Below are 12646 nucleotides of genomic sequence, written 5' to 3'. Positions count from 1 at the left end.
GTTCCTCCCACAAATGTTGAGAGTTCCTTTGTCCTCACAGTCATATCACTGGGTACTGACACTAGACAATAAGTATCTTTTAAATTCTTTTCCATCCTAACGAAAGAAAGCAGATTTCACTGTGCTTTAATCATTTCTATACAGCACATAAAATGTCGTGACAGTTAAAGCTTTATTGTATAAACATTCTTTATCAATGAAATTAATCTTTTTATCAACAATTTAAATTATCTGATAATATTAAACTATTTCTATTTATACTTACTGTTTTGCCCACTTCTTTTAGCTTTAATAAATCCATTTTTAATTGAATGTATCTGTTTTAGACAGACACAAGCAATTAGCTTATATATATACACAGTATGAGTCTTATTCGGAAATGTTTAACCCATTTTTATTTAGTATTATACCTGGCATATGGCTTTATTAGATTTTTTGCTAGTATTTTGAAAACACCAATCTACTCAGAGTTATATTAGTTAGATTTACATTTTCAAAAATATTTTAAACTGACATTTCTGCAGCTATAAAAATTAAAATAATTATGTTTAGAGTCCACCATGTTTAAAATAAAAATATTTAGCAGTTTCATGTACTGCTACTTTTTTAATGATCTTTCTATCCTTTATATTTTTCATGTTACTATTTTTACCTTAACTATTTTATTTTCATGAAAACTATTTTGACATTTGCATCTGGTCTTATATTCTAATTTACTGTGCATAACATGTTCTAGTGCTCACTGTCAGACCTTCCATACTGCTCCCACAAAGACAGCAGGGAAACCTGTTGATTGGACAAAGCTGTGTTTTATTAAACTGGCTGAGCCGGAGAGAGCACCACCTTGAGGAAGTCTCAGCAGGGGCTCCAAAAACGCAGAGGAAGTTAGAGCTTTAGGGGTTGATATTAGTCACAGAGCAGCTTCAGAGTGAAAGTTGCTAAGTGTGGTTCAGGCAGAAATTGGCCAAAATTTATAAATTGGGCAAGTTGCAGGAATAATCATTGGTTTATCTTTGGGACACAAGTCCGTGCGAAGTTGAAAACAGTTTGTCTGTAGGTCTGAATGAGCTGGAGTTAAAACAGTTTGGCCTCAGTCTTGCACTTTGCCATTTTACAAACTATCTGCTTTTCCAGTCAATTGTGGCTTGTTTCATTCAACACCACAAAATCCCAATGTTTGCTTCATTTATTTGTTGTTGGAATATGCTTTCAAATATTGTTTAAGAAGAATATTTTCTGAGTTTTTGAATACATGAATTTTGTTTTGTTTTGTTTTTTGCTGTTACTCAACCACATGCAAGATAAGTGCTTTGAATATAACTGCCTTGGTCATACCCTCTTTCAAAACTCTGTAATTCTATTGTCTTCTGATATTGAGAGATATAGAAAAAAACCGAGTTCAGTGATTTTTTTTCTTTTTTTCCTAAATATTTAAGAAATTTTTGTATTTAAAAACCTCGTTGGTATATATTTTCACTGCAGATTTCCTGGTAGATCTTGTTTAGAATACCAGAGCCCTATTTATTTATATACAAGGGTACTTTTCAAACCAGAAACATTTTCATCAATAATAACTTTGATAATTGTTTCTGTTCTATTTGCTTATGTTTCACTATAAGAATGGCTGTAATTCCTAGGTTTGTTCATTAGTCTTTGTTTCTACAACTTTCCTCTTTCTATTGTTTCTTTCATCTCTTCCCCACTTTTCTCTACATTCTGGAGTGTTGCTAGACTTTTGTCTTCATCACTGCTTCGATTTTCAGTACTGTTAATTCTGCTCTAAGTACCTCCAAAGCAGTATGGCACACTAGTTAAAACCACCCTCCATAGACACCTGAATTCAAAATGTGGACTCTGCCCTTAATCAAATCTAGGACCACAGATGAATTTCTAAACCTCTCTGCTTTAGTTTTCTCATCTATAAAGATAATAGTTACAATCTCATTGAGTTGAAGAAAGATTTAATGAGTAAATAATGTAAAGCACACAGCTGACACTCAAAAGGTGTTAATTTTCAATTCCGCTATTGCATTTCTTTCATAATTTTTAATCATATTTTTCTCTTTACTTCATCTTCTTTTCATATCAGTGTATTTTCTATTATTTCTCTTTTTGATTCACAAGTCTAAATTCTAAAGGATATAAGATAATTACCAGAAACTGCCTTCTTGATCCTGTGCCATTTCTTTTTCAGAGATGTGTTCTTCTTCTGAGTCTCTAGGATTATATTTGCTCTTCCCTGTTTCATCATCTTATTCCAGTGTCTCACGTTGAGTTTTAAGCTTTTATCTCTAAATGCAGTAAGATTTATTAGGTGAAGTATTTGCCAAAAATCAGATAAGTGGATTTCTCTTATCCAGTCTTACTTGGGGACTAGATCTTTCTTACTAAGGTCTACAGTTGAAGAGTAGGTTTCAATCCTGGCTTCTAGCAGTCAGCTTTACAATTCTGAGAAAAGGAGTTCTTTCCCCTGTGTCTGGGTCTCTGGCATACTGAACCAAACCAATGAATTAAAAGCCACATCTTCTATCACATACTACAACAAATGTGTCATCCTGTCTCCTCCCCTAACCATAATGCTTTATCTGTTAGAAACTACTCAGGACGATGATGATGATGATGGTGGTGGTGGTGGTGGTGGTGACAGAGAACAGCTACCATGTCTTGAACACTGCTATGATCTGAATCTTGGCATCACCCCAAAATTCATGTTGGAATGTAATACTCAATGTAATAGTATTAAGAGGTGGGACTTTCAGGAAAGTGATTAAGTCATGAGGGCAGGGCCCTTATAAAAGAGGTTAAATGGAGCTGCCTGTTCCTTCCACCATGTGAGGACAACAAAGGCACCATCTTTAAAGCAAAGCAAACTTTGACCAGACACTGAGTCTACTGGTAACTTGATCTCAGACTTCACAGCCTCCAAAACAATAAGAAATTTCTGTTTTTAATAAATGACCCAGTCTGTGGTATTTAGTTATAGTAGCTCAAATAGACTGAGACAAACACCTACTAATAGGCAAACATTATATAAGATGCTTTCTACTTCAAATCTATATAATAACTATGTGAGAGATATTACTATATGTACATAAGAGATAAAGAAACTGAAGCTCAGAAAAAGTAAGTCACTTTCCCAAGGCTTCTCATTTATCAAGTGGAAGAAGTAAGATTCTAACCAGGTCCATCCATTCATTTGTTCCTCTATAACAGGCAATGGGCCCCCTGCCAGCACCCACCTCCTTCTTCCAACTCTGTTGTTTTCCAGTAGCCTTTGGTATAAACAAATATAAAAATATAGGAGGGTAGATACTTTTGTTGTCTTAAAGAAAATCATTGATTGTGCAGAAGAAATATAAGACTCTGGGTCCCTAAGATGGCACAGATGTCAAGGAAGAGGAATCAGAGTATGCTGCATTTTCTTTTCTTTTTTTCAAATACCTATTTCATATGGTAAAGCATGAAAGGGAAATGATGAAGTGTTTCTAAATCCACCTTCTGTCAATTAGCTTTTTTCTTTTATCTTCTTAGGTGGTATAACAGTTTTAAGATTTTCTTTTGTTCCTCTGTACACATATTCATGCAAATTTGGGGAAGGCCATGTCAGAGGCTGCTAACCTAATACAACTTTAAACATTGCAACATTCAATAATTAGGCCCAATGAGAGCCAGTGACATATATAATACACACTGACTTTCCCATCCTGCCCCTGCACCACACATGAGCCTATTCCACACAAACTATAGAAATGCTAACCTGGGAATTCACGGATGTCAAATGGGAAAAGTTGGCTACAATCAGCCACAATTTTTAAAACACCCCTTGCATTCATTTGAGGTTAATTAAAAGGATGAGTTTTGTCTTAAGGCCAAATACCTCCTCTAACTGGAAGAAACAATCATTCAGAGCATGTCATTAAAGGTGACAGCAAAGATTCAATGTCACTCCACTCTTTTTATATTTGCTGGTTGTAAGTGTCTTTATGTGGGCTTTTTATTATCCTTGAATCAAAGAAGTTAAAGAAAAATAAAATAACTAGTATCCATGTTCAGCATCCCTTTTCAGGTGTAAATGTGTTCCTAAGATATTTTTCCTAGAAAAAAATACTAACTCTATAAAAGAATGCTAAAAGAGCAGAATATAATCTGGGTTATGAACTAGCAGTTTATACTATTAAATGATGAAGATTATTCATTAATAAGCTAGATATAATTGACAAAAAAACACATTTTACTTCTTCCAAGTATAACCTGGGAAAGAATATTCTCTTAAAAATGTTTGACTTGGTTCTTCAATAACTGAAGCACACTGTTTAGTTCTGGGGGTCATAAAATCTGTCCTTATTGCTATTGTTATTAGGGATCTTATATTTGCAACTGTGAGTTACTAAAAATATTGAAGGAAATAGCACAGGATTACAACAGATGCTCAGAGCTGAAATCCTATGCCCAGAAACTGCTGTTGCTTTTGAAATCACCCTCATCGCTGAGTCAGTTGTTCATGTGCATGTCTGCTAGGGCTCAATGATCATTTTGTGCCAAATTTGGCAGGTGGTGTCTTCATACTCCAAAGTGAGGAGAGAATCTCTCTAAAAATATCTTTCTTCCTTATTCACACAGGCACCATATTATTCTGAGAAGGAATGCATCGCTACCAACCATAGGGTGTGTATGTGTTTTTGTTTATCTCTTGTACCATTCCTTTTTCCAAAAACTAAGATTTGTATTTACACCATATTTTTGGATGGAGCATCTAAATGCACCTGATTCATGAATCACAGTACTCAACAGATGTTGAAGGAATTAATGATTCAGCAACGCAACTCAGGCTCTCTTTCCCAGGAATTATATTGCAAAATTCTCAATGCCTGAAGCAATTGGCTTATTTTCAGTACCAGTATGTTTTTTGTATAATTCCTATTTATTTTCATAATGCTCATCCTTACCTAGATATTTGATGGTAGTTTATGGAAGCACAACTTTCTTTGCCAACACAGCTGTGTCCTGCTCACATAGACCTTCTCCTGTATATATCTCCCTAGGATCCTTCTTGCTAACTTTGCTCAAACCTTGCCCTCTGCCTCAGATGACCTCCTTATCATTTTACAACGATCCACCTCATTTAGGTCCCAGCTCAAAATTTGTCTCTTGTGAGAATCTTTCCCAGGGCCTGCCATCCCTTTCCATCTGTTTTCACCCCTCAGCACATATATTCTAGGTCTGTGCTAGACACACTGGTATTTCTAATCTCCTTTCATTATAGTCATTTTCAAACTGCTTGTGGTATACATATATTTTATATCTCCTCAGTTACAAATGCCTTCAGGAAAGCACCTGTTCTATCTTTTGGACACACTCCCACTTCCCCATATGGTCAATTTTCCTATGTTGTATATAGTAAAGACTCAGTGAAGCCATCACCATTCAGACATCACATTTCACAATGTATCAGCCAAAGCTCGAAGCAGTTTTTTCTTCTTAGTAGTCTTCAGGCAATCTATACAGGCCTCTGAGTCTCTATCTTTTATATCTGGCCTTCTTTATCACATATTTTTCACTTTGGCAATATATTCTAAACGCTCATCTTCTATAATGCTGTCCTAACAGGACCTAGGAAGTAAGCAAGTAATTGTGTGTGTGCGTGTGTGTGTGTGTTTTCTTTCTATGTCTAGAGCTTCTTCCCACTTGTCCAAAAACAGACTCTTCAAGGAAAAGATGTAGCTTCATAAAATCATCTTTACTATAGGGCCAAAATAGACCTCCTTTGAATTTGATTATTGTTCAGGGTAGAAAATCGACCACTGTCCTACTCCAAGTTCCCAAATGATAATATTAAAAGAACTTGGTACGAGCCTTGTAAGGCAGAGTAAAGTGCTCAGAATTTTTTTTTCTAACGTCATGAGAAGCCACGAGAGTATTGTAAGTAGGGTGGAGCTTTCTGAAAGATCGCTCAGGCTGCAGTGGGGAGAACAGACGGTAGGGGTAGATGACGATTTCAGAAGGAGGCCATAGAGTAAACAGTCCACATGAGAATGGCTTGGACCATATCAGTCTTTCCTAAGGGCATATGGAAAATAACTTTAAAATATAAAAGTGGATAATGATAAAAAGGAAATCCAATGTATTTTCTTACCGCAGAGTTGGGGAAAGAACACAGAAGTCAAGTCAACAAGCCCAAAAAATCTGGGGCATTTCTCTATTGCTTGTGCATGAGGAAGTTGAGAGGTGTGGATGTGGATCTAACAGAGCAGATAAGATTGTTGTACCACACCCTGATGTCTGTCTTATGTCATTGCCTAGGATGGGATTCAGGAGAGTTCCTCATGTATTGGAAAAAGTTGCTGAAAAGTGCTCCTAGCTGTATGTCAAAATTTTTCCCTGAACTACACTATACCAAGCTGAAAAGGCAAATTAGAGTCTACCTAATATATTTTCATCTCAAGCACGAGCTATCATGCATCCAAAACCAGAGGAGCCAAGCATCTAGTAGGACAAGTTCACCTGTGGTGTGTTTATGAAGCTATTCTCTCAGTATTCTTCAGCCACCTATCTTAACTATCCAAAATGTGATTCAATATACATAGGAAACTATTTTACAAAGATAAAAGGTGAGGAAATAATGCTTTTGATCCCCTCTGTGCCAAGCTCCGGTAGTTATTTGATATTTTATGGTCATTGTCTTACACATTTCTTCCAACAAGCCAGCAGTGTAGTTGTGACTATCCCATTTTATAGAAGAGTAAGATGAAGCCCAGGAAAGGCAGAGACACATAGCCAACGAGTGGCACGGCCCGGGTTTGACTTCAAAGCTTATATTTTAAGGAAGCCAAATGCATAGCATGGCCTTGATTTCTCCAGAAGAATAAAGGAAAGGTGGTGTTTACAAAAGTAAACAATTGTGCCTTAAAATATAATAGCTTTATTTGTCTAAAAAAATAGAATGAATGTTCAATGTGAAAAGTTTAAATGATACAGGAAATGTTCACTCCTGCTTCCTGGCAACGCACAACTTGGGTGAGAATCTCCAAGCTTCAGTGTCACCATGGGCCTTCTTATATTTCTGTGTGTACTGATCCTTCTGGCTGGAATCCCTTTCCAGATTCATCCAAACTCCCTTCTCTCCCTGGTAAATTCATACACATCCTACAATTAGTCCAAGTTCCTTCAAAGCCACCCCTGTATGACTTCCCCTTGCTCTCCATCTTTACCTAACCGACAGAGCCACTCCCTCCTCCACCTCTCTCTGCCTCTGAAGGCACTCCTATAATTTGCTGTTTATGAGTTTCTCTCCTGCACTGAATTATAAGTTCTAGGAGGTCAGGGGCCAAATCTTATTTATCTTTACATAAGCACAAATGCCAGGGCACAGTTTGCAGCTAAACCTCACAGCAGGAGAAGATGTATCATCCCTGTTATTATGTAGAGAGGTAGCATCATGTGGTAGTTTAACTCTGGAGCCAGATTTCCTGGATTCCAACCTGGCTCTGCCTTTACCAGTTGTGACTTTTGACAAGTTAATTAACCTCTTCATGCTTCAGTTTTCTCATCTGTAAAATGGAGGTAATAATAGTACTCATCTCATCGTGTGATATTATGATGATTTAATAAAGTAGGATTTTTAAAGATCTTGGAAGAGTACCTGGTGCTAAATAAATGTTTTAAAATATTTATAAAGTAACTATGATTCAAACCTACATCCATGTCACACCATTCAAAAGAGAGCAGGCAGTTCACACTGAAACTCTTGAGTCTGCTTTTTCTTCCAACAGTTTTTACCAGGTATTTGTCCAGTGAGTGCATATGGACAGCTAATATAGTTCCCAGGGCCAAAAATAAATTTGGTAAATGGAATTGATTTTAAAGATCACTGAGTTTAAGCTTCTCATTTACTGGGTAAGAAAACCAAGATGACGTGGTTTTCTGAGGGCACAGGGCTCATTCATGACAGTGTCTCATTTGCCAACCCAGTGCTCTTTCCACACATTCTCAGGCAATATCAGAAAGCGTGGACATTGTTAAAATTATTTGGAAGACAAAGTCAGCAAAACTTGTGCGAGCACAGAGCCAAGACTGATTAGGCAGCTGTTCTTATGCGAAACAGACAGACCTCATTATTTTTTAGCCAAAGTTAGATTCCACTCCTTGTGAACTATTGTGCCCTTCTCCTTGGATAAAAATTACCATGAGTTTTAGAAAACGCCTCAAATTGCTTAATGAGTGGCAGGAAGAATTACAGAATGTGAAATTGCCTTCGTGTCATCTGGGGAGAATTTCTTCAATGCTATGCTTCCAAAGGGAAAGTATGGATGATTGTTCATATTACAACAAACATGGGGATATCATGAAACAGAATGCAAAATGTGCATGCCTTTTGTTTTGCGTTACAAGTGACATTGCAAAGAAATTTCTCACATTTGAGGAGGATACATCAGGCAATACCTCCATCCTGTGGAGATCAAATTCACGACTTCTGCCCCTAGAGATACTTCAGTGGGACGTTTTAAGATTCAATGAAAACAGTACAATAAGTTATTTACTGGGGATATGCGCAAAATGCCTGAAAATATATAAGTACTTAAGTCTGCCTGAAGACGTATGGGAGGCTTCCCAGGTCTTGGTGCCTCCCTAAATAAATGTAATTAGGCCATTATACTTTAAACATACAGAATCGCTAACATTTTTTGCTGGATCTAGTTAAAGCCACATTTTACTCAGAATTTGTTTATTTCTTTAACTAACTTTTTTTTTTTAACTAACATTTTTATAGCACCTACTATTCAACAGGCACTGTTCTAAACAAGTGCTACGTTAAGCACTACTCACATGTATTCTTTAAATTGGCTGCTGGCATTGTAGATAACTGACTTTCAAGCATGGAAATTATTTCTAATGTAAATATTTTGTTCTGGTTATCCAAAATCTACTGTTTCATTCTGTTACTACCATCAGATCAGTATACTTAGGCAATAAAGATGTGTCAAAAGGAAGAATGCAAGCTCATGCACTCAACAAATACATACTGAAAGTCCACCTTGTCCTGAGTCTTTGCCACACACTGGAGTTACAAAGGCAAATCACTGTTCCTCCCCGCCAGGAGGGCACAGTTGCAATGGATGACAGTTGCTTCATCAGTCCTGTTTTCCCTCCTCTTCCTCTGTTAACAGAACCTCTTTGGGGCTGTAAGTCATGTGGTCTCAACTCTACCCCCAAAGTGCTCTTCTGTCTATACAGTGATTATTTCAGAGATGAGCATGTGACCCAACTGAGGTGAATCAGAAATCTGATTTGGGGAACTGAAATACATACAGGACAAGAAGTTTTATGCCCCTTCCACAATCCCAGGCATTGAAGACCATCCATGCATGTAAACTTGGAGCCGCTGGTAACCACTTTGTGAGGAGAGAAACTGCCTACCAAGAAAGGAAAACAGATAGAAAATGGGAAAGGCTGTACTAACTGACATTACCACCAACAGTGTGTGTTCTCTTTTCCCCACGTTCTCACCAATGCTTGTTGTCTTTTGTCTTTTTTATAACATCTATTCTAACTAGAATGAGGTGATATCTCTTGGATTTGATTTGCATTTCCCTAAGGATTAGCAATGTTGAGCATTTTTTAGCATACCTGTTGGCCATTTGTATGTCTTCTCTTAAGAAATGTATATTAAGGTCTTTTGCTCATTCTTTAATTTTTAATTTTGTGGGTACATTGTAGGTATGATACAGGAGCAAAAAAAAAGAAATTATTTAGGCAATTAGTGAGGGTGAGAGACTCTTCAGTAAGGCTTCCCTTCTAACAGAAAGCAGTCCCCAAATTATTTCTTTTCGAACAAAGAACAGCCTGTAAAATCGAGCTGCAGACATAAATAAGCAAGCTGCAGGCTTGCATAGGTAAATGCCGGGAGCTGTGCCAATAGGAAAAGGCTACCTGGGGGATATGCATGCTCAACATGGAAGTCTCCTCTTCCCTTTTCTTTGTGGCCACGTGTGCAGTAAAAAGGCAGGTAGCATGGCACGGGCTAGGTAGAAACCCTTCTGCATAATAAAAGATTAGGGTGGGATGGCCAGCTTCTTCCTAAGCTATGCAAACAGCACACCTGGTCTGACCAATCTCTTGGGCCCTATGTAAATCAGACACCGCCTCCTCAAGCTGTCTATAAAACGCTGTGCATTTCACCACAGAAACGGACGACCAACGCAGGAGCTCCTCTTTCTTTGCAAGACAGCTATTCTCTTTTCTCTTTCTTTTGCCTATTAAACCTCTGCTCTTAAACTCACTTCTTGTGTGTCTCTGTCCTCAATTTCCCTGGCATGAGATGACGAACCTCGGGTATTTATGCCACACAATGATGCCACTTAAGGTATATAGGTTTATGGGGTACATGGGATATTTTGATACAGGCAACCAATGTGTAATTATTGCATCAGGGTAAATTAGGTACAAATCACCTCAAACATTTATCCTTTATATTATAAAAAATCCAATTATACTCTTTTAGTTATTTTTAAATGTACAATTAAATTATTATTAATGATAGTCATCCTGTTGGGCTATTAAATACCAGATCTTATTAATTCTTTCCATTTTTGTGCCCATTAACCATCCCACATCCCCCCTCTCCCTTCCACACGCACACTCTACCCTTCCTAGCCTCTGGTAACCACCATTCTACTCCACGAGTTCCAGTGTTTTCATTTTTAGCTCCCGCAAAATAAGGGAGAACATGTGAAGTTTGTCTTTCTGTCCCTGGCTTATTTCACTTAACACAATAGCCCCCAGTTGCATCCATGTTGTTGACCTCATTCTTTTTTATGAATGAAGAGTACTTCATTATGTACGTGTATCACATTGTATCGTCATCTGTTGATGGGCACTTGGGTTGTTTTCAAATCTTGGCTATTGTGAATAGTGCTGTGATAAACAGGAGAGTGCAGATAGCTCTTCAATATATTAATTTCCTTTCTTTGGGGGTATATACCTAGCAGTGGGATTGCTGGATTCTCTGATAGCTCAATTTTTAGTTTTTTGAGGAACCTCAAAACTATTCTCCATAGTGGTTGTACTAATTTACATTATCTCCAAAAGTGTGAGAGGGTTCCCTTTTTTCCACATCCTTGCCAGCATTTGTTATTGCCTGTCTTTAGGATAAAGGCCATTTTAACTGGGGTGAGATGGTATCTCATGGTCATTCTGATTTGTATCTCTCTTTTGATGTTGAAGACCTTTTCATATACCTGTTTGCCATTTTGTATGTGCCCATTTTTTTATTGAATTATGTGGGTTCTTTGTCTTTTTTTTAGTGGTGGTGGGTGGGGGGAGTTTGCTATTGAGCTGTTTGAGCTCCTTATACTGTTTATTATCCCCTTATCAGAGGTATAGTTTGTAAGTATTTTGTCCAATATTGCAGATTGTCTCTTTACTTGTTGATTGTTTCCCTTGCTGTGCCACAGCTTTTTAGTTTGATGTAATCCTATTTGTCTATTTTTGCTTTGGTTGCCTGTGCTGTTGAGGTCTCATCCAAAAACTCACTGCCTAGTCCAATGTCAGTGGCATTTTCGTATGTTTTCTTATATTAGTTTCATAGTTTGGGGTCTTACATTTAAGTCTTTGATTCATTTTGAGTTGATTTTGTATATGGTGAAAGGGAGGGGTCCAGTGTCATTCTTCTGCAGGGGGATATCATTTTCCCAGTGCCATTTACTGAATAGACTGGGTGTTCTTTGTGCTGACATAGGATCCTTGGGGTGTTGCTTCACCAGCTGAAAACTTTGTGGCTGGTGGCACTTTTGCCCAAGTTTTGCTCAGGCCCACTGGGCTTGTTCCACCCACTCAGACTGGCAAGCTGTACCTGGCTCACACTATTGAACCAGATCCCACACCTGCTAAGGGCGAGCCAGGCACGGAGTGGTGAGGGGTGCATGAGAAAGTGAGCACAGGGTCTGGCCGCTGTGCACAGCCAGGCATGCCAGCTGTGGCAGGGCAGGCAGCTCCAGGTGCCAGCATGGACACCAGCTCCCTGTGAGGCTGTGGCTGGACCAGGCATATGGCAAGCAGCTTCCACAGCTGGCACCAGGGATTGCAGTGGCACCTGGGAGCTTAGAAATGCTGGGAATTTCAGATCCCCAAAGCAGGTGTCACAGCTCTAGCTTGGGGATCTCTTAGGTCTGGGATCCCCAAAGGGCCACAGCTCTTCTCTCCTTCTCTCTTCTCTCCTTCTCATTGCCCACAATGTGCTGAGCAAGCGGCATGTTTCAGCCCTGTTGTATTACAGTTCTTTCAACCCCGCCATTCAGTGAGTCCCAAGTTCTTATCCTACATCAAGGAAGAATGAGGTATGTGGACAAGTGGAGGGCGAGCACAGTGACGAGGTGCTTTATTGAGTAACAGAACAGCTCAGAAGAGACCCACAGTGGGTAGCTCCTCTCCTCAGGCAGGTTGTCCCCACATCTGCTCAGCTCTCAGCAGAGAGGAGATCCACCATGGGCAGCTCCTCTCTTTAAGCAGATCATTCTGACATCTGCTCAGCTTTCAGCTGAGAGGAGACCCACAGTGGGTAACTTTTCCCCACAGGTGGGTTGTCCCAACATCTGCCCAAATCTGGCTGAATCTAGGGTTTTTATGGGCTTCAGAGAGAAGGAAATGCATA

The sequence above is a fragment of the Sapajus apella genome, unplaced genomic scaffold (genome assembly GCF_009761245.1).
Source record: "Sapajus apella isolate SASKATOON/1434 unplaced genomic scaffold, GSC_monkey_1.0 scaffold46, whole genome shotgun sequence".
Taxonomy (NCBI): domain Eukaryota; kingdom Metazoa; phylum Chordata; class Mammalia; order Primates; family Cebidae; genus Sapajus; species Sapajus apella.
Note: the sequence above shows the minus strand (reverse complement) of the source record.